The following is a 24,948-nucleotide window of genomic DNA, read 5'->3' on the forward strand; positions in this document are numbered from 1 at the left end:
GCTTCTTCAAGGCCTCTCCCTGAGCTCGTCCATGTCTTTAAGGTTTAATGAGGTCAAAGAGGTGACAGATTACTTACATAGAGGTGGCAGAACTAGTGACTAATATTACAGAGGTTGCAAAAGTCATGGCTCAAGGTATTTTTCACGTCTGACAGAAACAAAGGTTCTTTGGCAAGTTCTGATGGGAAATAAGGAGAAATGAGTTGCAAATAAAGCTTTGGTTTATGTAATTTAAGGTCAGTTGACTCTCCTGACCTCAATGACACATCAGAAACTATGGAGATGTTAACTTGCTGTTAGTAAAAGAAAAAACGGGACCGTGCCACATAGTTATACATTAACCACCATGAGCGTTTCGTTGTTGGGGCCCCATTTTCTGGGGATAAGATGACCTGATGAGTCAAACAACTGCAAGTTTATACTTGTAAACGTGCTAAAGGTGCATTCTGAATTAGGGAAACACTGTTTTAAGTACTCTGCACCTGCTGTCTGGAACTCTCTGCAGAAGACACTGAATGAAGGCTCTCGCAGCGGCTAATTTTCACACTTGTTGTTGTTTTAATGTAAATTCTTAATCCTGTGTTTTATTCTAGCATATATTTTATTTAATTTGTTGAATGAGTTAGTGTTGTTTGTTTTTAATTGTTGCACTTTTAATGTTCCTCTGGCTGTCGTCTTGGCCAGGCTTCCCTTGGAAAAGAGGTCAGTGTATCTCAACGGGACCAACCTGGTTAAATAAAGGTTAAATAATTAAAATAAAATAAAAGTCACGAGGCACACAACGGAGAGATTAGTTGTCATTCTCTAACTTTCCATCTTTAAAAGCAAAAACAAGCCAAAACTAACAAATGCGAGAAAGACTCATTAATTATTTTCCTTTATCTAACAGACAGATGCAAAACCAGAATCCTGTACTCACAGTCATTCAAGCTGCTCCTTGATTCACACACCACATCTACTGTGGAGTGTCTGACATGATGCACAACACAGCAGCTCCGGGACAGAATAGCATCCATTATTGCTAGCCATGTTTACAATGCGTCATATTGTTTGTTTGCAAAGCAGCCATGTCTATTATCAATAAAGTCAATATGCAGCAGTATGATTGGGACTCCACTAGCTCTGTTTTGTCATGATAGACAGCTTCTTTCTCACACTGGGCACAGAAATGCGACTAAGAAATTGTGACTGTACTCAGCGCTAACTGTGCTTCGGCCTTTGTTCAGCACCCATTAAATAGAGCCAGCAAACTATGTGTCACTTTGGGCTGCTGAAAAAATAAGAATTCATACAATAAGGCAGTGGTAATGGGAATGAAAAGATACGGGAGTTTAATATGAAGCCCACACATCATGATTTTTCTTTCTCTCTTTTTTTACATTGACATTTAAATGATATTGACTGCTATGTTAGACAGGCTGAATAGGATTGCGAATACTGAAAACACACAGAAACACATTATCTATAGCTGTGAATCTACTAGTTCAAAAAACCACACAGCAGCGTGAGCTTTTTCTGAACTCCATGCCAAGACAGCTGAGCTAAAATCACTGTTAAATAGTGTATGCATAATGGAAATAAAGCAGAGAAAACCTTTTCAAAGGCACATTCTGATGATAATCAATGAATAGCTGCTGCTACAACACAAACACACACAAGTGTGTATATATACCCGAGCAGGGGTTTACCTCTCTTATCTTTAAATGTAGACCTTGGCCCAGAAACAAGTGCAAGTTTATTCATGTTGCACCTTATCATACACAGAGGTCATGCAGAGTGCTTTACGGGCAAGAGATAAGAAAAAAAAGATGTAAAAGATAAGGTATAGAATAAAATAAATACAAGCACAGAGGAGCTTAAATCTGAATTTACAGAATATGCAAAAGTGGCATAAAGCTGATAAAATAAATAAAAGCATGGTTACCTTTGGAGCATGTCGAAAGGACGAAAGGAAATTCAAAGTGTTTATATAACACATAAAGCCATGAAGACAAGATATACCGTAATGGGAACGGTAAATTACTCACGAGACTTCCTTGTGACTAGTCTAAAAAGAAAACTGGAAGTACTGCCTCAACCAACCAGGGAAGTATGCCCAGACTTAGATAATATACACCAATTAAAGTGAGCTGTGAAGACTTAATTTAATAGGTGCGGCACCCAAGATTACTATTTGACAAAATCTCTCCCTCTGTCCTGGAGTTGTGGTGTAGAATTCCATCCTGAAATGTGTATTTACAGAACAATATGATGGTCACAGTGAGCGTTGACCATCAAAATCTGAACATTTCCGTGTTAATCCCCAAAACTTACCAGCCTACAATAATGTAGAGGGCATGAGATCAGAAAGCCGGGAAGAAAACACTATAGAAGACAGTATAGATGAGTTTTTTCAACATAGATATTTGCAGTTCTTGTAGATTTTTTAAAGGGATTTGCCATTTATTCTGTGTTGTCAACTGAATAACAAGACTGCCAGATTCTTTTAGCAACTGGTGCAGAGGAAAATTATTTTTAGATATGCAAAGTAAACCTCAGGAACAGACTTCTGTTTTGTTTTTGGTTTGTTTGTTTGTTTGTTTTTGCCAAAACTAATGAAATGAATGCCAAATAAAACACTGAGTTGAGTAACAGGAGCTAATGGAGCAGAGTCTAGCCTGGACAGCTTTGACTCACCAACAGTAGAATTTATAAGTAATTTCATTGCCACACAGAGAATCAGTGCCAAGGTGTCAAAAATAATGGAGTGATTTAATCCAATGTGAGTGTGATTGTTTGTCTGTATATGTAGCCCTGCGACAGACTGGCGACCTGTCCAGGGTGTCCCCTGCCTTCCCCGAGTCAGCTGGGATAGGCTCCAGCATCCCCCGCGACCCTAGTGAGGATAAAGCGGTGTATAGAGAATGGATGGATGGATGGATATTGCCACAGACACCCAGTTTGCACTGCTGTAAATAAAAGGATTTTCATTCAGTGTCATCACTGGGGAATAGGCATATGCCGATAAACAGTAAACAGATATTTACTGAAGAGAAAATCTTTGAGATTGCCACTTTAAGCCGTAGACTGCATTTCTAGGAGGTCTTGCCTACTGTTAGCAGCTCCAGTGACGGAATTTCAAGCTCAGTGAATGGATGTTTCTTGTCAAAATGCACCTCAGGAGTCATCGTTGAATTATCTTACAAAAAAAATCACATATGGTCGACATTTTATCAAAGAAAAGTAGCGCAGTTCATGCAGATCCAAGGCATAGGAGTGCTCAAACTGGGACTCATTGAATGTTTTCTATGGGGAAAATGACCAAAAAAAAAAGATAACTGCCTTTTTTGAAACTCAGTAAACATTACAAACCAAGCATGGACACTGCTCTATAGGTTTTTGTGCTTGGAAGCTCAAACTATTGCTATATAATCACACAGATGAAAACATGGCCATCAAAGAAAAGTGCTACTGACAACAATGCTTTAATATCATGAGGACTTCACTTAGAACTCTACTTCAAAGAACTTCAAAGCTCATTTGTCTCTAGACAGCAGACTAATTAGCTCGCATTTAGTGAACACAACTGTGGACATGCATGACAATCAAAGCTGAAGCTATCAGAGATCATCTAAAAGGCTGACAGCTCTCAGTCTTTCCTTTGGCTGCTGACCTTTTGTTAGCCAACATTAAAACTTCATAGAGGACAAGAAGCAAAGCTCTGAGCCTTAGTGAGGTCCCCACATATTTAAATGATATCACAGCGTGTAACAAGTTAAAAGGGATATTAAAATGTGCAAAAAGTGTGTACATAAAAGTGAGTAAGGGTGCTTTTAAGTAAAACTTTGAGCTATGAAAAATAAAAATGTAATTATGGAACACATTTAAAGCCGACCTTTTCATGGTTTACAGCAGTGAAAGTGCCGGTGGAACTAATGCTTTTAACGATGGCTCTTAATCAATTACCAATTAACCTTAGAATGTCTTTAGACTGAAGAAGCCAGAGTACCCGGAGGAAACCCACACATTCACAGAGAGAACATGCAAACACCATGCAAAAAGAACCCAAGTCCAGGCCAGGACGTGAACTGGGTATCTTTTAGCTGCAAGGCAACAGTGCTAACCACCGAACCCCTGTGCCCTTGTTTGTTACCATTAGTCCATTTTTTGTCTTTCTGCAGGACATTTACCCTGCAGTTCAATCTTACAATCCTCAAAAACCTCATTTCCATTAGCAACAGACCTTTTTTTTTTTTTTTTTTTAGCTCTGTTAAACCCACTGTGAACTACCTGTCCAGAATAAATAACTGAGACAAAGTGAACAGCTAATGTTAGCTTCACTGACTAGCAGGACAAACTGCTGCAAAACTCTTAGCTTAATAAAATTTAAATGCTACAAAATATTACTGTCATATCTTTAAAAAGACAAAAAAAATTTTACTGTTTGTAAAATAGACATTTTTACTTGTCATAGGTGGAAAAGCATGAAGTTAATACTTTTAATGACAAGTTTCTTACCATCTAGAATCCTAGTCAGCCACTATGTCTGAAGGTTCTCAGTCGTCCAGTTTTTTTTTTTTTTTTTAGAACTGAAGAAGCCGCTCGGATGAGAAGTGAAACGTCTTCAAGATCACAAGAATAAGTCCATTTGCCTGAACTAAACCCTTCACCTTAGTCAGCCACTAGTTAACATGCACTGCCTGAACACTGGAACTAACTCATTCCATATATCCACTTGGGCTCAACTGTTTGGAAGTAACCTGATTCATGAAAACATCTTGTGTGACCGGTTTGTTTCTGTCTCTGCGTTGTGTTATGAAAGACTCAGACGTGCATCTTTTTGAAGGCAGTGTTACATAGAATTTGCCTGTAGTAATACAAACCAAACCAAAGTTCCGCTTACTGACAAGGAGGCTCAACTAGTCAGGCATTAACTGAAACAAAAACAAACAAAAACAAATCCACAGACACAGATTTTGTGTAATTATCACAATAACTAAAGTACAATATACTGTATTCCATATACACACACATATATTAATGTATAATCGACCCTGTTACACTTGTTCAAAGAAAAAAAAGAATAAAATAGAAAATACTGTCAGCAGTTGGTGGAGACCAAACCAGAGCTAATAAGACAGTACTTGATTTATATTTGCCAGAAACACATTTACAAATGTTGCTCCATGTGTGTTGCGTATGAATGTCTGTGTATGCACCCATTAGCTTACATGCTAGCCACAACACCTTTAAAGACGATAACATGTCAAAGCAAAGAGTGTAAGTTTGAGCTTTTCTTTCCTCAAGCAGCCAAAAAAACAAAACTAATTCACAGTCAAATTGAACTTTTCACAATTTCTCTCATGAATGCAAACAGTAACATCCTCTTGTCTACCTACAACTCAACTGAAAATCAACTCATAGGCCACAAGCCGTTAGCTAAGTTTGATGAAAAACATTTTCTTACAGAGTTTTGAATTTTAATAGTTAGCTTAATATTCATGGAAATATACTATAATGGTTATTTCTTCTCGCACATACTTTAAGATGGTTCTTTTGTGTTTTCTAAGTCTGACACTAACAAATTCCACCACATTAATCTTGCTAAATAATCTGATTTCCGTATTTCTGTTTGTGCACAGACGAGCACACAAGAACTGTGTAAATAAGTCACTTTAGATATGTTTGCAGGACTATTTTTCTCTAGTCAGACACAGTTCAGCAGTTTCTTCCTGTTTTCAGTCTTTAAACTACACAACACATTGTGATGCAACTCTGTACTTGGAAGTGCAAAATGCAATTTCAATCTTAAAACTTTAATCAAAGCAAAAGGTATATTCTCAAATTTTTCGAGAATTCCCTTAAATGAAAAACCCATATGAAAGCAATCTTCCTTCATATGTTTTGTGAGCAAAGAAAACCTGTACTTAAATACCCTCATGTTATGCTCTGTCACATGCGAGGATGCAAAACCCAGGTAGAGTTGCCAGATTGGGTGGTTTTCTAGCCAGGTGAGCTGTTTCTGAATTGAATGATTACTGATGAATGGATTACTGAATCAGACCAGATAGCAGTTCCAATTAGCCTGTGTTCAGAAGCTGCTCCATGATTGAAACATCTCAGGTATTGCGCTGTTGGAACAAACACCAAACAACAAAGCTGAGCTGTACCTCACTGCCCCCTAGTGAAGGCAGCATATACTGTAGCCGGAATCAACTCCATCCTGCTCCTTTCCTAATATTCTTTTCTCTTTTTCTCTTCAGAGTGGAGCTTCATGTGTAACTGAGCAGCAGCACTGTCTTCAATTTAAAGAAGTGTGATCAACACAACTGCCTATTAAAACCAAAGAATAGTGACATCACAGCTAACTTGGTTGTATTATTGCACTGTATTACGCTAATATGCATATGATTCCTTCCGTTTTCTTTAATATTCCTGTCATTCTTCCAGTATACCTCCCTGAATCCCCTCTTCTGCTCTCATCCTACATTTAGGCATTCCAGACATCCAGACATGTCTCAACCAATCCTGCACTAAAATAACACTGACATATCTGAGAGCCCACAGGAAAATACCACTATAATAGATATCTGATGCTACTACAAATATCATACAAACTTTCAATCTGAAATCGTTTCAAGTTTTAATCTTGTCGTTTAAACCTTTTACCTGCAATTTTGACACCATCAGGCAGCAACACAAGTATTGAACAAAGCACTGGCACATCACCACCTCATAATGCTTCTATATGACATGTGTGTGAGCAAACAGTCAACTATTTGCTCATCCAGCAATCGCAGACCAACATCAGTGTTAGTTTGAAGGCCTGTTCTACTCACCTGACGAATGTAAAGCTTTGTCCTCGTTTTGACCACACCTTTGCCTGTACTGACACCTAAGTTCTTCTCTATGTTTACCAGCTGGTTTGTTAACTTTGTCTCTCTGCAGTTTGGTTCTGAGCAGTTAACAATAGCTTTATCAGGGCTTTTGTAGCTGACTGCTGCTGGTGACAGCAAATGAAGACCGTAGCTATTTGCTAAGTGAAACTGAAATACAGTTTTGCATGCTAATTCGTAGTTGGTTTACCACTGTAAGCATCACCTTTTATCTCGTGTGAATTCCAGGCATGCTTTAGCGTCACGGAGGATGTGCAAATGAAGGTGTAGGTCAATGAAGAGAATGACAAAGCTGAGGTTTCAACCTGTGAATCATGTACCGACATCTTTCCCTGACTTCAATGTGACACCAAGGTGGAAGTGACTTTACCACTTCCTTTGTGTTAAAAGTTCCATCCTGTACCGTCTCTGCAGAGAAACCTGTCAGTCAATGAACTGGCGACTGATCTCACTGATAATAGCTGGTTCCTCATTCTTTCCATGAACGGTTCAAATGTTCAAGTAAAGCCATCAAAACAGGATTTAAAGATCAACTATGTACTGTGGATTAACTTTTGCTTAAATAGTGTCAGCCTCATTCCTCAATTTATTTAGTCGCCAAAAGGTTTTGTACGTAACCTGAAGTCTGTCACAGTATAAGTTTCAAGACTTACAAAGGGTGGAGCTCTTCGTATTTGCCGCTCAATCAAACCATATAAAATCTTTGGTAAATCCCAGATGATTACAGATAAAGTGAACAGAAACTTAATATTTCTAAAATGTGACATGATAAAAGACAGCTATCAGTTTAACTCTAAGCATCATTTTTCTTCGTTAACCCTTTGATGTGCAACATGGGTCAAAAGATACCCATATTTGTTGACCCATGTTGTGCATCAAAGTGTGAAAGCAATCAATTCAACTGTTGATGCTTTGTCTACCCATGACTAAGTTTAGTCTACATTCGCTGCAAAATTACTGTAATAACATTAAAGGCTATAATCTTTAGGAGGGCATGTCGATTAGTTGGTCAATGAGCTCTCTTCTGACCAATTGTTGATGTTACTTTCAAAAGGAGAGAAGTTCTACATCAATAACCTTCTACAATAAATCCATTATTTTAGTAAGAATAGGCTAGCTGTGAGCATCACTGCATTTTCACGACTTTGAACTTGCACACTAGAATGGGTACTGCTCAGTCTTACTTATCTAATATCGACTGAATTCTTACTCAGAGTTGGCTGTAAACCAAATGATGCCATGTCTAAGACTGGTGGCCAAAAAGTCTAGGGTAAAAATCAGCGTTGAAGGCATATCACCAAAAACCTTGTTGACTTGTTTGCGTTATATTCCTCAGTAGTTGTTATGCTGGAATCACCAGTTGATTAAGTTCTAGTCCTAGAAGTTGTATGAATCTAGGCAGATGCACAATGGTCTGGACCTAGTCTGTTGTCCTTTCAGTAAAAATAACCAGGTTTAAGTGGTTTAAATTGCTATAGATATTCGCTAATTAATTTAGGCTAATAAAGCTTGTAGGTAGAGTGACTCTGATTTGGTCCATCTAAAGAAAACATGCTGATTTTATTTCCCCCTCACCAACTGATTAGTTGAAGAGTTGGTACATTTCAGTCGACCAATGTTTTCTTTGGTCGACTACAGTCCTAGAAATATTAAATATGACCTTATTGCTCTTCACTTCAATTTCCTAATTTGTGATGGAGCAACGTACATTAGTCTAAAGAAAGTATTTGTTGCATTTCTTCTACATTTTCAGATGTAGCCGAACATTACATTAGCCCATAACATCCTCCAAAATACACACTTTGTTACTTTTTAATGCTTTTCAGACACTCATGTAAGTAGGGTAACCATACGCTGCCAAAATGTGCAGCCCTCAGAGCACTGTATAAAGCAAGTACAGAAAAGTGTGGAGCTGAAGAAATAAAGGCATCCTGTGTGTGGATGAGGACGTAGGAAGAGGGCAGTGTGTCCCTGTACAGGGGGCTGAGCTCCTACCACTCATGCATGCACAACTTCTGTTGACATACCCTACTTTACCATTCAGTCAACCTGTTTGATTATGTTACAGGAATACAAGTGGAACATTCTTTCTTTTCTGATAGTGGGATTTAGGCTGCATTTACATAGGAACAGCTATAGGAACCCTGTGATACTGATCACTCTTGCAACTAATGACAATTTTTAGCGTCAAATAATCAGCTAATTTTTCTCTCAGTTGTTCATTTAATGTATACATGCTCAAAACATTTTCCCAAGATGACATATCTGAATATCTTTTTGTTCAAGCAATAGTTACAAACTTAAAGATGGTGAATTTAAAATGAAATATAGCAGAGAGCCATTTGATTGAAAGTTCAGTCCATCAAATAAATGCAAAGGAAAAATGGCAAAAGCAAGGAAAAAATGAAAAAGCAATGACAAAATGGAAAAACGAAACAGGAAAAAGCAAAGACATAATTTATCTTTATAGTTCCATATTATTTTCATTCTTTTTATTTATTCCTCTTTATATTTACACATTTATTTCCTTATTTTTTTAACAGATTTATCATTTATTATGGCACTCTTGTCATTCCATAGAGGTAGCAAATGCTCACATTTTAGAAAAAAAGAACTAATTAATTTTTGCAGTTTTTGCCTAAAATCTGACTTGAACAATTATTTGATTATCAAATTTGTAACCTGTTATACACTAGCGTTTAACCGACTAGTAAAATACTAAATGTTTAATAAATGAGTAGGCGGTTCAACAATTAAATGACTAGTGGCGCACATCCCTTATATATATGTATATACAAACGTACATATAAAATGACATATTATTACTGATTTAAATACAGAAAAATATAGTGTAATTTTGTGGTGGTCCATATTTTTGAATATCGACATTATAGTTTACAGGCATTAGTTTTTGCCTGTTTTTTTTTAAAGTAAATATGTTTTATAAAACTGTGATTTTACTTGTTATCTGTAATCAAAGAAATAACAGTTTCAATTCTTAATATACATACAATTTCTTATAAAAGGCATTTTTCTAATACAAGACATTTTATGCTGATTTAAATACAGGAAAAGTAATGCAATATTATAGCCGAATGCTGTGAAAGAACAAATTACTATTTATGAACATACAGATTTTTAGAGTGGACATTATGGTAGGCATTAGTTTTTGCCTGTTTTTTTATAAACATGTAAAGAAAATCTGCAATTTTACTTGCTATTATCTGTAATTTAACAAAACAGGAAATATCTGTAAAATAAAAATTCACAAAAATCATTTACCATTGGAAAATCCATAATAGACATAATTTTCATTCAATTACTGTAAGTGTCTGTAAAATATTGTTTGTTTTTTTGCACATTTAGAAACCTTAAAAACTGTGTGATTTTACAGTCAAACGCTGTAAAACAAGATGCTACAATTTATTAAAATAGAGGGTTTTTGTTTTACAATCAACATGCAGTTTCATTTCCCCCCTCTGTGATTTGACCAGTCATTGTCAGTATTTTGCCATAAATTGTTCAGAAGCAACATTTTTTACAGTGTATCCTGCTGACACAGATCTCACCCCTGACCTGACATGAAGAACATGACAAGACAGGATATGTTTAAGGAGGAATATTTCACCATCCTTCATCTGAAACCCCCCCACCTTCTCCTCTTCCTCCTTAAGCGGAGTCATAACAAGAGGGAGGCCCTGACCACTGCCACGTGGTTCCCCCTGCAGCCCAGAAATAACTGCTTTAAAACATCCTGCATCTTCCTCCTATCAATTAAGCACCCAGTGGTCACGTTAAACACAGAAAACACAACACCTCCTGGACACATGTTGACTAATTTCCCCTCTTTGACTTATAGCCACTCTGTTTGACATATTTATGGTCTCAACATAAAACAGAGAGCTGCTCCTTTAAGAGGATTGAAGCACGTTATAGTCCACGCTGTCCCCGCTCATTATGAAGCTCAGAACACCACAGAACAAAAAAAATGGGTACTTTTATTTCGATCAGAAGCTGCCTTACCTTGAAGTCTCTTGACAGGAGTCTGCCGCGATGGGGGGTTTTTTCCGCCAATTTTTGGGCTATTGGAAGTTGCATCACCTTTAGCGCGTCGGTCACCGCCGGGGTAACAGCTCCTCCTTAAAGCCCTCCCTCTTCTACTCCGACATGGGCGGAGGGGCAGCAACATGTGAGGACTCTCTGTGGGGATAAAAAGGACACACAACCTGTAGAAGGCTGCATCACCACTTCATCTCACCCTGATGCCCCACTGTGGTGCAATTTGCATGATCTCATTTACTACTAATTACATGCAAATGCGGGAAGTAATCATCCCGAGCCAGATTGCGCTTTAAATTTGTTGAGAAAAACACCCAAACTTGAGAGCCAAATGCATGCTCGTGCTGTGAGGGTGGAGGTTGTTCCACCTGCTCTTGTCTCCTCTACATACAGCATGATTGGTGAAGCTACACGTGTTCACTGGATGGATGCGTGTGTTGCTCGTTCTTTTGTTGTGGCGCTGCCGCAACCATTCCTCTCACAGACCCTTCATATTGTCCCATCTTCTCCTCGCATGCAAGATCCGGCGCACTATCCTGCACAGTGTATTCTGATGATAATGCGATTTCAGTCCAGTGCATAAAGACATGGGGGTGAATGCGATGGTCTCCAGACAGGTGTGGTAGCCCGTGGGTCTGTGGAGTGGAGGTGCAGCGGTGAGACATGGAAGCTTCCGCGGAGAACAGAATGATAAATGCAGCCGAGGGGGGGGGGGGGGGATGGATGATGGCACTTCTTTTTTCATGCAACATGCGGGCTTTTACCTTGCTTGTGGAGCGATCAGGTTGGAGGGCTGTTGGGAACGAGGAGGAGGAGGAGGAGGAGGCAGGCGTGATGATGGTCAGATGCTGGGGGTGAGAGGAGGGAGGTGGAGACTTCCAGCATTTGTGGTGGTGGACAATGTCTCAGGGATGATATGTAAATGAGCATTTACATTTGAAATGATATTTTAGGAATATGGAAAATCAGAATCCAATGTGGTTATAAGCTATTGCTGTCATTACATTTGACATTTTGTCATGCAGCCAAGTTGTGTTAACCTGTCTGTATGTTTTTATTTTTTGTACATACTAGACGATGTGTCAGAGAAATAAGCAGTCAACATTATGGTGGAGTAGTTTAAGGCGAGCTTAAATGGGTTATAAAATGTAATTTGATCTTCATCTAAGTTGCAAGTGTCCACCAATTGACAAAAAATGAAAGGAGAAATAAGGGAAACTGCTCTATTGTGTCTATATCTATCCTTTATTGGGAATAAGGTCTCAGCTCCAGCTCAGTCCCACGAAAGGGCAGATTTTCTTTTTATGAAGTTGTTCTGTTGTCTGATTCCTGGACAGCCACTATACCATCATCCCTGATCAAATTTGGACTTCATCTTATCTTCAATGATGACAAGCTATCCAGGCTCAGAATCAGCAAAGCAGCCCCAAACCGCAAAGCTTCACTATTCTCCACCGTCATGATGTTTTCATGCTGCAGTCCTGCTTGTTCTTCTAAAATAAATAAATAAATAAATACTCAGTCTTACGTCCATTGGAGTAGCATTGTAAAGTGTCAGTGCGTTTTGGAGAACTTAAAGCACCTTAAGTTTGTGGCATTTTGCAGGACAGTAGCTTGATTCTTCACATCATAATATCTATTTTTTGTGTGTAATGGCGTCATAAATTGAGATGTTAACCAGCAATGATTCCTGTAAGACTTCAGCTGTAAGGCTGAGCTGCTATTTTTATGTTGTTGAGTATTTTCTGTCTTGTGCTCATGGAATCTTCCATTCTTACTTGTAGCCAGACATGCCACAGTGATAAATCATCCCATTTATGGGCAGCTAGCTAAACTATTTGAGGCAGTTTTGTTACCCCTTCCAGCTTTATCCAAATTCTTGGTCATAACTCTTGTGCAATCTACACTTTTTGTGAGGCATGGTTCACGCTGATGGTGCCTCTGATAAACAGCAAACACGAGCAGATTCACATATTTCTCTCAAGAAGAACCAGCTATAATCGTGAAATATAATACTGGCTAAACAGGCTGCAGCCAGAGCCGTTAAGGATAGGTGGCTGTTATCCATTAAATATGAAGGTTGGATGTAACCTGTTCTTTTAGTGTATGAGACAATTATTTTTTTTCTGTGAGTTGCAGCCCTGGCTGTGTTAAATCATCTTTAAAGCAAGTAAAGCAGCATTCAAAAGCATAATTCAAACCAGTAAGTAAGCTTATTGTAAAGGTAATGAGGTCAACAAATGGCTTTAGTGCTTAATTCAGTTTCCGTTTTAGGATTGTGTCTTTATATAAAGGCCCAAAGAACAATCAAATAGCTTTGACATTTCTTGCTCTAGTCAGAACAGAACAATAAATGAATCAAAAATAGAGCAACTAAGACTAAGAATCTTTACCCTTCTTATCTGTGTTTGTCAGCGCAAGAAAATAGTTTGGACATTCTCTACAAATCTCTCAGCATCTTTTAGGAATAGTGATGCCATTTTCCAAAAAAAACGATTGTCTGTAGGTGAAGTTTTGTACACGCTGGTCTTTCATCACAAATATATTCTGCTTTGGAACAGATCTGGTGTGCAGGATAAGTTCCCAGGTGATGCGTCCTCGTAACAAGTGAACCTTTGTTGATGTCGCACATAATATCTCAAATCAACACTGTGAATATTTGGATGATGTGTCCTATATGAACAAGACAAAGCCTTTTTTGGTTCTGAAAATACACTGGTTTTGTTCATCGTTTTATTTTACGTTTAACACAAACTTGTACATACATATAGAAAATGGCAAAGATCTATCTGAGAAGCCATTCTTTTCTGCTGAATTTTTATTTTTGGTAATTTATCCACATACCAAATGGGATGTTGAAAGCGGGACTTTTACTTGAAGTGAAGCATTTCTTAATGCCACTATCGTAGATGCACTTCAATAAACCATCTGAAAATGTGTTCATCACTGCCTCCTTAATCAATAGCAGTGAGAAACACAATTCATCTCATGAATACCACAGCAAATTAAAACATCATTTTAAAAAGTTTCGGTCTCTGTGCCAAGAATTCAAGGCAGTCTTTTCCAACAATTCCTGAAAGCATAAGTTTTATTATTTTTCAAATATGTTTAAGTTAAGACCATAAACTCGAAGCATTATTACAAAATCCAAAAAAGTCATTTAAAAGTTAAAAACTAAATGTATCCCAATGACAAGAACATGCAAAAGTAAAAAAGTGTGGGAACTCTTAACAAGATACTCTTATCAGAAGAGGAGGGCTTCCTGCACTTTTGCACCGCCGTAAACATATTTCCTGCAACAGAAAGAGGCCAAAGCTCTGTGGGTTCAGCTTCCTTCAAACTTCAGATTGTTTCTTCGCTATTTATTGTCCTGCTGGTTCTTCAGTTGAGCTTAGTTTCAGTTTCATTTTTTTTTCTTCGATGAGGTTATTTCTGGGACATAAAGAAACATATGCCACATTCCATAACTGAGAGTCAGAAAACCCATACAGGTGGCATTTTTCACACATAGGAAAGATAAGATTTTGCCATGCCATGAGGTGTGTGAAGAGTTATGTAAATTGAAAGACGTGTCAAAAACCATTTACATAAGTTGAAGTTTAAAGAAAAGAAAGGGAGTCACACTGATAAAAATAAAATCCTTACTGTAAATATAGAGGAACCACAGATGAATGGAACTGGACCAATTAGAGGTGATTAGGATATTTTATACATTTATATGTATGTGTGTGTATATACAAATTTGATATATGTATATCAAATTTGTATATACACTTTTGATATATGTTATCAAATGTAGAGATGTGTCTGCTGCTAGAACTCTGTGTGGCATTTGTCTGGGCTCTAATCTGAAGTGCTGTTAACTTAACATTTCTGAGACTGCAAAGCACGTGCACACCATCACGCTTCCTCCTCCATGCTTCACGGTGGGAACCATGCGTGAAGAGATCATCCATTCACCTTTACTGAGTCACACGAAGACATGGCTGGTACCAAAGATCTCAAACTTCAGACCAAAGCACGGATTTCCGCTGGTCTAATGTCCATTCCTTGTGTTTCTTGGCCCAAACAAATCTCTTCTGCTGGTTGATTTTCCTTAGTAGTGGTTTCATAGCAGCTATTTGACCATAAAGGCCTGATTGGTCAGTTGATGTAGAGATGTGTCTGCTACTAGAACTCTGTGTGGCATTTATCTGGGCTCTAATCTGAAGTGCTGTTCACTTAACATTTCTGAGACTGTTGACTTGGATGAACCCTCAGCAGTAGAGGTGACTCTTGGTCTTCATTTCCCGCGGTGGCCCTCGTGAACCAGTTTCCTTGTAGCGCTTGGTGGTTTTTGTACTTGGAGATATATTCAAAGGTTGTGCAATTTTCCAGACTGACTGACCTTCAGTTCTTAAAGTAATGACGGACTGTCGTTTCTCTTTACTTAGCTGATTGGTTCTGTGTACCAACCTGACTTCTGCACAACACAAGTGATGGTCCCAACCCCATTAAGAAGGCAAGAAATTCCACAAATCAACCTTGACAAAGCACACCTGTGAAGTGAAAACAATTTCAGATCACTACCTCATGAAGCTCATTGATAGAAGTCCAAGGGTTTGCAAAGCTGTCATCAAAGCAAAGGGTGGCTGTTTTAAGGAATCTAAAATATAAAACATATTTCACAATTGATTGTTTGCTACATAATTCCATATATCTTCATAGTTTTGACATCTTCAGTATGTATCTACAATGTAGAAAGTAGTAAAAATAAATAAAAAAAACATTGAATGATGAAGCATTTCCAAACTTTTGACTCTTAGTGTATGTATATATAATTTAAAGCTGCATTAATCAATTTATTTGTTATTTTATTGCCACTTCACACAGGAAATATTCATATGGACATATAATCACTTTAATTTTTGTTCAAAAACAACAGTCTGCACAAAGTTCAGTCTCCTTTTTAGCTCTTGCTTCATCTCCATCAACTCCTGGGAGGACTATTTGACTTCATTTCTATATTCCATCTAGTTATTTGATGAATTCTTATTATCAAAGCATGGACTAGTGCAGCTTTAAGATGCTGACACAACCACTAACTTTTTACATTCTTGAAAAGATGCTAATGATTTCATAAGAAAGAGGTTATGTTTTACTGGGGTTGGTATTTGTAGTTTAAGAGAATAATAACAATAACTACAGCATGTGGAGAGCAAGTTTGTCCAGCTGACAAATACAGCACAACAACAGTGAAGGACATGGACGACTGAGCATGCTTTAAACCCATGTTTGGTCAGCGATAACCGGCTTACATTCACTGTACTGTGACTGTTCTACATGTTGCAATGGAAACCACAGGATCATGTGTGATGCTGTATAAACTCAGAATGTATACAGGATAGCGTTTTCCTGCAGAGGTATTTTTGCACTGGAATTTGACATGAGAATAGAGTTAATTTTCATTTTCTGCATCATTATGACAAGATAGTACTGCATTTTCAGACAGTTGAAAGTTACTTCTCCTGTCTGCTGTAGAAGTAGGAGTATTCCCATGCCCTCTGTCTGACCCATAAAGATAATATTTGAGTGTTTAGGGAGTGGCATGTTTGAGAAAAAGCCCCTTCAAAATGTAAGTTTCTATATGCGACTCACAGATGTTTGACTTCCACTGATGTTATAAATAAAGCAAATACGTTAAAGCAGACTTATTTACATATTTGGACTGTTGGATTTTATGGTCAGGTCCAGACACTCACTCACTGCTTGTGGAGTATGACTACTGACCTAGTGACAGTTGACAAAACCCAGAATCCCTTGGGTTATGCAAACAAAGCTACAGGGGCACACGTAGCTTTGCCTCCTTGACAACACATAAATGCACTCACACAGAATACTAATACACTGATGTTAACTAGTCACTGCTTCAGTACATCATATTGTTGATTTTAGAAATACATTGCATTTAAAACATTGCTCATGTCAGTATTCGTGGATGTGGGATCCCCTAGTCAGCCATAAGGATGGGATTATGAAGGAGTGGTAGCAAAATGAGACAGCACGGTATGATGTTATAACCTGTGATTTATAATGCTATGTGCTGTAACCTAATGAATGTGTGAACTAACCAAATTCTTACTTTTTTACTTTTTATCTCCTATAATTTTGAAACAGTGTAAAAATCAGAAGAGTGCCTCATTTAGAAGAATGATGGGTTGATTTTTTTTTTAGGTAAAATGTCTTTTCTTTATACATTTTTATAAGTTGGTTGTTTCTTTAAATATGTCCTTTATACATTCTTTGATGTTGAACGATGAATACTGGTCTGTTAGGGTTCCGAAGGAGAGGAGTGATTGTGTTTTTCAAATGTATATTCCTGAACCTTTGTATTAGAAGTGACCACTTGAGGGCAGCACCTCACTGGGAGCAGTGAGGGTTTACTATTGCTATATAACACATATCACATATCATATATCACATATTTTTGTTCTATAATCCCTCTGAGATTGACTTATGACGTTGTTGTTTGTGTTGGGACTTACAACACTGTAGAATTCTCCTGTTTCAGAATGGATCAGATACCAAAGCATCAGGCAAACTCCCAAGATGGGTGTCACTGACTAAACAGTAAAGTCATTCTAATAGGTGTGGTTACGACAACAGCTGTTGTTTGTAACTGCCCTCTAGAAAGACACACAGTCATCCCATGTTAAATCATCAAAAGTTTAGGAGAATTTCTGCTCAACCAGCCCAAAATTAGCAAAAAAAAGCATTAGATTAGACTGTCTACCAATAATTGTAATTTTAGTATTACAGCTTGTCATAGCTTGTCTATTGAATTAAAATGATTGTGATCTAGTATTTCATATTTAAAAAAAATATTTTAGATACTTTGTTTTCTATTTTGTGACATGTGGTTCAGAAAATATCATTGTAAGATTCTTACATGATCCTTTTTTTTTTTGTTATGAGACTTTTCATGATGGCTTCAGTTTGTTTTGGGTTTTTTTTGTCATATTTTAACTCATTATGGGTTAAAATATTTTTAATCGCAGACTACTTAATCTACTTGTCCAATAGGATAGATAACAACAGTGAAACATTTTGGAGTATTATCTCTGATAAATCCTGAAATATTGTTGTTTAAACATAGCCTCAAATTCTAATGTGCAGCTAAAATTTGCTGAAAGTGGGTAGACAGGCATTTCTTTATTTTTTTAAATATCTTAACTAGTACCTAAATTTCACAGATACCATTTTAAATATAGCAAATTAAGGATGATTAAGCAGAAGGTTCCTGATGATTTGAAATGGAATAAACAAAGAAACATTTTCTGAACTAAATTTGCATCAGCAGGATCCCCGCTATGAATATTAAAATACGCCGAACCATTTGTCCTATATCATGACTACATGTATGACGTTTGCACCAAAAAATCTAAATAAAAACGCGTGAAAATCAGTTTAATATTCAGAGTTAAGATGGATTAAATGTGCTGTCAAACAGTGCTGAGTGGAGCGGGTGACCGGACCAAGATGGCGGCCGTATTTCTCACTGTGCAGCACCCCGAGCGGCCTCTACTCTTTATTATGTCTATGAGAGCGACACCATGACTCAGGACTACACAGCTGGAAGAGAGACAACCTTGAGACCGACAGAGAAAACCAGTCTTGACGGTGGGGTTTCTCTATCCGGCTTGGGGGAGTTTAAACAGAGCTTTGTACTTCTCCCAAACTCAATAGGGACCACTGTAAAAAATAGAAACTTCCATGCCAGATGTGGATATTGTAAAAACTAAAACCGAGGGAAAGCTTAAACAGAGCCCTGCACACCTCCCAACCCCCAACAGGGGCTGCTGTAAAAAACAAAAACCTCCACCCTAACCGGGGTCAGAAAAGGCTTCGTCTTGTAGCTTCCATTCTATGCGCCTTATAATGTGGTGGGCCCTATATATGAAAACAGTTTTCAAATAGGCCATTCATTGAAGGTGCGCCTTATACTCCAATTCGCCTTATAGTGTCGAAAATACGGTATTTGCAACCTCATTATTTGGCTCTCTGCTCAAAGCTCATGACCATAGATGAGAGGTGAATCGTAAATTGAGGAGTGAATCAAAAGCTTTACCTTTTAGTGCAGTTCCATCTCTACCTCAACGTTTGAGTACAATGCCTGCATTACTACTGATGCTGCACAATCAGTCTGTCAATCTCAAGTTCTATTTTACTCTCATTTGTGAAGAAGACTTTGAGATACTTCAGTATATTTACTCTTTGGCTATAACTCACCCTCTTACCATTTAACATGGTGCAGATGTTGGTGTTCTCAGGGGCAACTGGTCCTGATAGTGTCTCCTAAAGAAAATTTCTCCAAGGGAACAGGCCCAACAAGAATGACTGAAAGAAACAAAAAGTCTTTGGAACAGTCTTCGTCAGATTTTGGAGAACACTTACCGGTAATTACCCATGATACTCAACTGGCACAGCTCAAGACACCAGCACGGAGCAGCCTTTCTGAGACTGGGTGCAGTGTAAGCTGGTTGGCAGGTAGATGCTGGGAATTCATTTCCAGACTGTCACGTTACAGCCAAAGAGCCCATCGGATGGTGCAGCCATGTCTGAAACTGACTCTAATCAGCTGATTTCAGGACTGAAGGTGATGTTAGCAGCAGGCTTTGAAGCACACCATTTTTCCACTTTTATTGTGTCTCTATACTGCAAAAAAAATAGGCAAAACAGATACTTAAAAGCTGTTTCTGCTAATTATTATTCTCTACATGTTGCTTAGAAGATAAGTCTAATCCTTGTCAGGAGATTTGTATACAGAACGATAAGGACTGAATGCTCCGGTACACTCGGATTGAAATTTAATTTGGCATTTCTCCAAAGGCTGTCAAACTTCCAACCAAAGGATGAGGAGAATGGCTCAGAAGGTGAACGTGTGGCAGGCAGTTTGAGCTTTCAAAATCAGATATAGAAACACTAAAACATTCCTCTCCAAGTGGCTGGTACGCACTCTTTTCCATTACCGACACTTCTGTGTTGCACTCTGTAACGTACTGTGAATTTTTCCTACACAGAGGCAGTTTGTACAAGCTACTGGCTCCATACCAGGTTTACTGGGAGATTAATAATGGCCTCAGATAAACATAATTACCCAGGAGGCACTATTTGACTCTCTGTTATTGACATTTGCTTGCTTTGTTAGTTGTTAACCTAAGTAACGAGAAAAGCATCCACAAATTTTCCAGGAAGAATGGGGCAGCTATACTACTGTTCAAAAGTTTGGGGTCACTTAGAAATGTCCTTATTTTTAAAAGAGGAGCTTTTTTTCAATGAAGATAACAATAAGTTAATCAGAGGAGACATTGTTAATGTGGTAAATGACTATTCTAGCTGGAAACGGCTGATTTTAAACGGAATATCTCCATAGGGGTACAGAGGAACATTTCCAGCAACCATCACTCCTCTGTTCTAATGCTACATTGTGTTTAGCTAATTGTGTTGAAAGACTAATTGAAGATTAGAAAACCCTTGTGTAATTATGTTAGCACATAAATGAAAGTTTGCATTTTCATGGAAAATATGAAGTTGCTTGGGTGAACCCAAATTTTTGAACAGTATCAAATCAAATCAAACTTTATTGATATAGCACTTTTTATACAGGAAATTGCAGTCCAAAGTGCTTTACAGATTAAAAATGGTTAAAAACAATGCTTCACCTTGTACCCATTCACACCCCCTCCCTCGGGCTGGGTACAGACGAACCAGGTGAAATAAAAAAATGTAAAACTCGGCGAAGAAGAAATATCAGTTAAAGGCTAGACTATAAAGGTGGGTCCTGAGCCTGCTGTTAAAAACATGAACGTTCTCTGCGGCCCTGAGGTCCTTTGGCAGGTCGTTCCAGAGGCGAATGCCGTAAAATTGGATGGACACCTCACCTTGAGTCTTTGTTCTGGCTTCAGGGGTGCGGCTGCTGGAGCAGTGCAGGGTCCACGAAGGTTCATAAGGTAAAAACTGCTCTGAGAGATAAGCAGGCCCAAGACCATTGAGATGGTCTATTCATTGTGTAGGTGCATAGAGTAGTGTAGTTGCATAGAGTAGTGTAGTTGCATAGAGTAGTGTAGTTGCATAGAGTACCAATCCAGTTAACTTGATGTGCCAGCTGGGTGTGAATCTTTTGATATGCATGTGTCACTGTGTTCTGTAAATTTGTGTCTCATGAAAGTGGCATAGATGTTAAATAGACACTAATGTCTTACAAAACTGCTGCAGACATGCTTTCACAGGTGCATGACAAAATGAAACTTGCCACCACATTTTTGGAGACCAGTCCAACAATACATGGCCATCACACTTCTTACAGACACACATTACTGTAAAATAACAATGAATATCTAATCTCACAACGTCTAGTTACATCTCTTGCATACAACTCTGAGGACCTGACTCGTGACCGAGCAGCAGAGTCAAAGCTTAGTTTCATGTTTAATTATTTTCTGCAATTTATATGTTCTAAAAAAATTGGAATTATGCCAATGTTAATTTTACATAAAGGTTCTATATACCAAATTCTATTCAGTGAATCTTGTTTGTTCATGCCTCATTCTGTTCTGCATAGAGCCATTTATTCTTAGGCCCATCAATGGATAAACTGTTTTACTGGAAGGAGGATTGTAGTGGTGGTTCATGGGTCAGATAGGAGGGTCTGTGGAGGTCAAGACAGGAATATCATCCTGACCTGAAGACTTCAAAAGTGAAGGTCCCAACCTGTTCATAGTCAGTCAAGTAATACTTTAATAATAAAAATGATTGCTGGTGTGAACATCAAGATCATCTGCTTGCTTTAATTCACTGTAGGAATTTGTAATATAACAAGCAGATGTGCTAATAAATGCCAGTTGCAGCTGCTGGCTACATGTGAATAAGAACACCAGTACTCTGTTTTTCCATGTCAAGCACTGCTGTCAATATGTTTGGAAAATATGTCACACTGCAAGGACACTAAAAGTTCAAAATGCATGTTCAAAATTGTCGTGCTGCATGTCTGTGCCATGACATGTTTTCCCCTAATCAAGGCTATTTTCACTTGTAAAGTACACTATTGACCTTTCAGGCATTGTTCTCTAATGTGGCATGATTATCTTAATACATGATAATCATTTCGGCCGACTAAGCTGGGATAGGCTCTGGCACCACCCGTGACCCTAGTGAGGATAAAGCGGTGTATAGAGAATGGATGGATGGATATGATAATCATGAGAATGCCTGAAAGGCAAGCAGGGAGAAAGACAAGGCAAGGAAGGAGAAAGGAAAGGTGTTTAGGAAAGGCGTCTCCACTTTAGCCCCGCCAGAAAGCTGAACTGACGATTTGCATTCCTGCAAAACAGCAGGTTTACACAGATTTCAGGACTTTATACAGAATTCTATTTCAGAGATGTTTTGCCCAAGTTTCCTCAGAGTGTGCCGTCTTAGTCCAACATCCTGGCACAGAAAATAGAGGACTAAAATCAAAGCTGTGTTAGCTTTGGTTCCTTTAGCTCCCTCGAAATGTGATTTTCTTTTTCTTTTTTTGGATATGCTTGGATGCTAAAAAAAAAAAAGATCTGTTTACAGATATTCAGAATGGTTTGCTCTCATAATGATTTTAATCTATCAACGACAAATTTACAACATGATTCACACTGTCATGGTTCTGAAAACCATTAGTAACACCAATACTAATACTACAAGTAGAAGGCATATTTAAACTATGCATGTTTAACCCTTGTGTTGTCTTAACATCCTGTTAAATGATCTGCGCCCACTGAGCCTCTAAAGTAAACCAGTTTGATTGAATTTCCAACCCAAAATCTGTTTTACATGAAGAAACAACCTGTTGTGCATCACGGGCTTTGTGAATGTCTGAGACAGAAAGATTGTATTTAATCAGTGGACACCACTCGTTTTTATCACATCTTGCATGTTCTAACTGCTTTCCTTACTAAAGTAGAGGTTTACTATCACTTATGATTGCTGCTAAAGGTACTGTGTTGGTGTAAACATTTTTTTTGTCCTAAGAAGGTATCAGAATTTTGCAGAAAGTAGCTTTAAATGCATTATTTGAAAGGAAACAGCAGCGCACATGAAAGTTGAAGTTTTTCTGAGATCAATCAGCAGCACACGTAATCTCAATTTCTCAGCGAATGTGTGCATGCGCGCCTGTGTCTCTGTGTGTCTTTGTGTGTGTGATGTGGGTGTGTTTAGTCCACTGTGAGTGTGATTTTAACTGCTGAGGCAAAAATGACCCTAAGACAGTCTTTGTGCACTGGTGGTGTGGAGCTTTGATGAAAATACTAACAAAGACAATGTTTCACTTTTTTCTAATGTTGGGGTCACTTTAGGAAAAGTCATTGAATTTCAAGTTGAAAAAGGGTCACTTAGGGGTTTTTCTCTGCTATTTAACATAGTGACCCTGTCATTTTTGACCCTGAGACAACACAAGGGTTAAGGGTATGTTACCCGTGTGTAATGCTCAGTTTTCTCTGCTCAATCAGAACACATCATTCCATCGACAATATGTGAAAGAAAAACAAGAGAGTCCGTTGTGACTTCACTTACTGAAAGGGTAGATTCCAAAACAAAATAGACAAGAGCCTTCAGTAATTTTGTCTCTGTGTTTATTAGTGTAAGAAGACAAAGAGTACAAATTCTACAAAAGAACTCAAACAGCTTGAACTCTCACACAGATGACAAGTGTTATGAATTAAAACAGCAAGCAAACCCAATTAGCAGATAGTAACGGGCTGTTCAGTCACAGGTGGAAACTAAACCAAGAAGGACACCTAGTGGGGGAAATCCAGCAATGACAAAGGAATGCATTCTCTGCAGGAGACTGGGTTTTCTACATGAACCAAACTTTGATATTTCCAGAGTCTTGGCACACAGTACACCAATAAAATAAATCAAAAGACAAAAAGAATTTTAAAATTAAACTCAGTATCAGAAATGTGTGTTTTCAGCTTTGATAAACTAATGCAAACAATTGTCATTTCATTATTTTATGACTATTAATTATATTATATAAGATAGTGTTGCTGTATATATTACACACACATGCAATTTATGGTGATATTCATAATTCTAAAATTCTTGCAGTGTTTGTGTTTTTTATTGTGTACAAGAAAAAAGCAAAGAAAACCTCTCATCAGACCAGAAGAGCTGCAATGGTTCTGCGTGACTTGTCCTTGATATGCGATAGGACATGGTTAGTTTCTGTTAGTTTAGTATTTTTCTGTGTGTTTTTTGTATTGATTTCCTGAGGCCAAAACAGTTTTCACAGGTGAGGATTCTGTTTTTTCGGAATATTTAGAGGCTGCATTCTAACGTTGTGAATTTTTCTTCCCTACCTTAGTGTGCTGCATGCTGTATCCAAGTTTCTTTCTGCAGAAATAGAGCAATTTAGCCATATAAGAGAGAAAGAAGTATCACCCAGCATTACCGTACAACCAATTAGATGACAGTCAGCTTACTTTAAGCAATGAAACATGAGAAGCAACACAAGAGGAAACTGCACACTTCTGAATCAGTTTACTGAACAGGCTTTTACTTGAGGTAACCACAAGAGGGCAGTCTTTCCTAAACAGTGATGCAAAGCTTCTCAGGCACCTAATCTCACATAGCAAGACCTTTCTCTGGAGACCTGATGGCAATCTCTAACTGCTCCTCGGTGATGAAAAATGTTTGTATAGTAATTGTAGATCTTGTGATGTCCAAAGACTTTCGACTACAGCTGCAACATGTTCAGGTTCTCTCATTTTCATATCGCAAAGTCCCTGAAAATAATATAAAAATACGGAACACTTGCAGTTTCATTTTGGAATAAAAATGAACCCCCGTCAATAGACAGCAGAGAGTTGCTATGAGGCAAATATATTACCACAAAATCCTAAATTACAGTATATCTGCAAGCTTTGTCATGAGCTGCAGTATCCTTTGTCTTCTAACTCTTTTGTGTTAATGTGGAATTTGGCCAGGCAGCACTAGGATATAATGA

General features: G+C 38.0%; 1 protein-coding gene across 2 annotated transcripts in view; it reads right to left on the bottom strand.

The window, feature by feature from the left end:
- The window catches only part of slc6a9 (solute carrier family 6 member 9), a 97,379-nt gene extending 85,553 nt beyond the window's left edge, over positions 1-11,826 (bottom strand). The window contains exons 1-2 of one of the 2 annotated variants that reach the window (XM_022205108.2): positions 11,699-11,826; positions 10,899-11,075 (exon numbers count right to left, since the gene is read on the bottom strand). The gene's annotated coding sequence lies outside the window, so the exon portion shown is untranslated. Of the gene's footprint in view, positions 1-10,898; positions 11,076-11,325; positions 11,594-11,698 lie in introns of those variants that run through there. The other variant, XM_051953611.1, reaches the window with a different exon arrangement.
- Between the last annotated feature and the right edge of the window lie 13,122 nt (positions 11,827-24,948).

The sequence above is a fragment of the Acanthochromis polyacanthus genome, chromosome 9 (genome assembly GCF_021347895.1).
Source record: "Acanthochromis polyacanthus isolate Apoly-LR-REF ecotype Palm Island chromosome 9, KAUST_Apoly_ChrSc, whole genome shotgun sequence".
In the NCBI taxonomy this organism is placed as follows: Eukaryota; Metazoa; Chordata; class Actinopteri; family Pomacentridae; genus Acanthochromis; species Acanthochromis polyacanthus.